Source organism: Cornus florida, unplaced genomic scaffold (genome assembly GCF_030987335.1).
Source record: "Cornus florida cultivar Cherokee Brave unplaced genomic scaffold, ASM3098733v1 CherokeeBrave_3.0.0_Hap2_Chr01, whole genome shotgun sequence".
NCBI classification, from domain to species: Eukaryota; Viridiplantae; Streptophyta; class Magnoliopsida; order Cornales; family Cornaceae; genus Cornus; species Cornus florida.
In genome coordinates this window covers 24,389,844-24,394,430 of record NW_026775571.1, presented here as the reverse complement: position 1 = coordinate 24,394,430, position 4,587 = coordinate 24,389,844, and positions in this window count along the sequence as shown.

Here is a 4,587-nt window from a genome sequence, read left to right as displayed (position 1 = left end):
GAAGAGTCATGTAACCAATTTCTTACCACATCTCTTAAAGAATATATTTTGGTATCAAGACCTTAATATATACATTATTGCTTTTTGAAATCTAGAACTTCATGAGATACCTTGACATCACATCATGATAAATATGAACAAGAGAAATATTGAGCTCATCCACACGTACAATCATGTAGCCAATTATTTCTAATCATATATGTCAAAGAAAAGATGTTTTTGCATTATTGGAAATTCATTGTATATAACTAGAATAGTAACACTACTTGCATATATGCCTTGTGTTTTACATGCCACGTGTGACTTTTATCATTCAACTATATGCTTGTAAAAGAGGATCTTTTAGTATAAAAGAATTAATTTATATATCATTGCTTTTAATGAGGTGTATCCATTAAATGATATACAATGCAAATGAAACCACACTCATAGAGGGAGATTATTGATAATCTCTTATGAAGGAATATTGCATGACTTGTTATACTTAATTGACTTATTTTGAAAATTGTCAAGCATGCTACAAAATGACTTGTTGATCATTATATTCATACTCATAAGCTTTCATGATTTTGATTATTTTTTCCTCCTTCTTGAAAATATCAAATGGGAAAAATATATTAGGATTGAATCACTTAAATTCTTAAATTTACCTCTACAAAGTTTTTTGCCTTTTGGCTCATTCTAATCCATGCTTCATTTTTATTTTTGTTATGCTTTACTATGTATACTTTTGTATACTTTTGCCTATTTGAGTTTATGCTTCATTCTTTGGTTTATGTCTTATGTATACTTTTGTATATGCCATGAACCTTTATGATCTATTGAACTCATGCTATCAATGAAATTGGTATCTTATAATATAATTGCTTATATGTTGCACTTCAAATCATATTATAGCTATTACCACTATATTACCAATTCTTGATGTCATCATTTCACTATGCTTAATGATAAATGCTTAATGAAGTTGTTTAGGCCTCCCACCTTTTTGAGATGACAAAAGGGGAGAAAAGTGTGATGTGTGAAATGATATATTGTTTCGCATCAAAGGGGAAAATGCCTCTAGTTGTTGGATCAAATACTTCATGTTATATATCATTATGTTATAATACTTATTCTTACATGTCAAGTGAATGATATATATGCATTTTGATAGAAGCATGTTGATAGGGGGAGATTTGTAGAAATCTCTTGAAAAGGAAAATGATCTTATATGCATGTTAATATCTAAAATTCATGAAGAATGTACAAGCATGATATTTTATAACATTATGTTCATTGAATACACTTTGATAGGGGGAGCATTTTTTAAATGCTACTCCACTTGCTTATGAACACATCAATGTTTTGTCATCATAAAAAATGGGGAGATTATTAACCTTAAGGATTTCATCCAAGGACAATCTAGAAGTTTTGATGATAACAAACCATTAATGGTGTTTAAGGACTAATGTTTACATTGAGTGTTATAGATTATTCACATTTCAAAGGATGACCTCAATGAAGCACGAAAGATCATTCCCAGTATTCCATTATTCAAGATCATATCAAGGAAAACAATGGATACAAAAAAGACATGAAGTTGCAAGGAAGCAAATGATGACCTTAATGAAGCACGGAAGATCATTCCAAGTATTCCATTATTCAAGATCATATCAAGGAAAGTAATGGATACAAAGAAGACATGAAGTTGCAAAGAAGCAAATGCAAAGTCCATCCAAAGATAGCTCAGACCACAATGAGCAAGAAAGCAACTCAAAGGAAGGAAAAAAGAAAGTCTACCTGAAAGCCTACTCAATCATGGATAAAGTGTGAAGAAAGGGATAGATAGGATGGTGAGTGTTTATGATTCAATGTCAAAGTATTTATGAATCTATTTCAAGCTCATCTCTATAGGACCATGCATATCATATCATCATTCATATGTTCCTATATATATTAGCAATAAACTATGGACTTCATTCATATATAATTGCATATAGAGTCTTTACTAAAGAGTGAGTTAGTTTAAGCTTGCATAAGCTTTGAAAGAACTCATCACTTGTGCTAGAAATGCTTAAAATCATGCACATCAATCACATAATTCATATTGAGCAACAATTAAAGCATGAGAAACCTTCATTACCATGAGTTGGTAACGGACATTAGGACCCTAGAATGCGTGTCATGAAAAACAGTGTTTTTGGCCAAGTGTGAAAAATGAATTTTTGAAATAATGATTATTTTAAAATAATTTTTTCCTGTAATAACTCTTTATACTTAAACTAGCCTAAACTAATTTTATCAGAATTTTGTCCAAGTTTATATTGGTCTACATAAGGATTCATTTTTACCAAAACTGCCGAAAATCCAAATTTGTACTAAAACTGAATTTCTACATTTTGATTTAGTTGAATTTCAATTTTCTAGTATTTTTTGTTGAATCCAAATGGGGGATACTTCCTTATTTACATTGTAAACTTCAAGTAAATGGATATACAAATACTATAAAATGAAAAGGCAAAATGAAATGGAGAGGCAAAATGAATCGGACGACCGATTCTAACAGTTAGTTTTAGATGAAAGGAGGAAGGTATTTTGGACGACCGAAACAAAAGGTGAATTATTTCGGTCTACTGAAATAAGGAATCATAACCAACCTTAAACCATTTCGGACGACTCAAACACAATGATGTTTTATTTCGGTCGATCGAACCTGCCCATTCAAATTTGAACAGCTATGTTACCTTGAACCGCGTGTACAATAGCTATTGATGTGGTCTGTCGCCGTACCATAAGCTTGAAGAGTGTGAATTTTAAGGCGAGGGCCAAGAGTTTTACATTTATAGAAGCCACTACTACCTTTCACTATAAATATAGCTAGGGCGAGTAGGGATCGTCCCAATGGATTGTGAGGGTCGAAAAAGGTTGTGGAATCGCTATTATGGCTAGTAGGTCGAGTGATTAAACAATTGGTTGGTTGGTTGATTAGAGAGCAACTAAATTGAATTAAGTAATAACAAAAGAATGTAACTAAGAGTAAGTAAGAGAGAGAAGAGTCTTGGGGTTTAGAAATCACCACCAAGCAATGCATTTATATACCATTGACAAGTGACTAATGAGGGTAGTGTGTGTTACAATATTGGTGTGTGTGTGTTTGGTTGATTCAACAAGCAAGGATGACTAGTTAAGTATGTATTATCTAAACATCATGTGAAAGGCACAATATATTTAAGCAATGAAGCATATATTGTCTAAACAACATGTGAAAGGCACAATAGATCAAAACAAGTCATTAAACCTTTCATTAAGCTCATAATCCAAATACAACACAAGGTTAGAGACATATGCTACTTGCATTCAAAAGCTAGGATCATCAAACAACAAGCATGGATTGTCCTCCCATTTAACACTACGTTACAACTACACTACATCTACACTACTAGCATGAAAATAAACTAGGGAAGAGGCACAATCCATCAAGGAATAAGTATGAACCATCAAGAAAATCATAAGAGCATTCTATTAAGCACTATGTTTTAACAATCTCTAAATCTATAGCATCAATACACATAGACATGCATCAATAACACTAAATCTGGAGACAAGCACATGAAAATTTATTCTAGCATACATAGACATATGGATAGAATGAAATGATCAATTGAAAGCATTTAACCACATAAATCATTGAACAATCAAGATCTATATATATCAAAGTGTCAAAACATTAATTACAACACTAATCCCTCAATAATACACAAATTAAGATATAGAAAGCATGCTTGGGGCTAACTCTAGCCCCAAGAGGATGTCTAGCCACTTATAGTGATGTTGCTCCAACCCTCAAGGGCTAACTCCATGGAAGAAATTTGCTCCTTGTTGATAAAGAGTCTCAAATGGTGTCTCTAGCCTCCTCCTCTTTTCTTCTACACTAAGAATAGCCTCTAAAATTGTATCTACCAAATGCCAAAACTCTCTTATTGTATATCCCTCAAAAAGTGCATCATATTCCTTTTATAGGTAGGTCAAGTGACACACAAAATGAGCTGGGGTCGTGCAAAGAATATTCTCTAATGATTAGATAGAGGACAGATTGAACAAGCTGGCTTTTTAACTTTTTCACATTGGAGGAAGTTCGGTCGATCGAACCTTGGACTTAGATCGATCGAACTTGCTGAGATCCATCGAACTAAGGCTGGATCGATCCAATTGGTTGAGCTTTTTGGGAAAAGACAAATCCGTGATATTTTGAGAGATATTTTTGGAAAAAGGACAAAAGTGGTTAGTGGGTGGTATAACTGTGGATAAGATTAATCATTTGAATAAGGACAAAAGTGTTCGATCGATCAAAGGGCAGTGTTGGATCGATCGAACTTGGGACTTTTTGCTTTAGGTCAAGGTTTGGATCTATCTTGAAGTATTGAGATCGATCAGTGTTTGATCGATCTAGCCTTGAAGTTGGATCGATCAAACTTTGTTGCTTCCCACCTTTGGCTTCATTTGCTTCTTTCTTTCTCCACTTTGTTTAATCCCAGAATTACTTCAATTAAGCTCTTATTTGGCTGAGTTAGCTTATTTTTGGGATAAGTGCCTGAAAATGGAAAT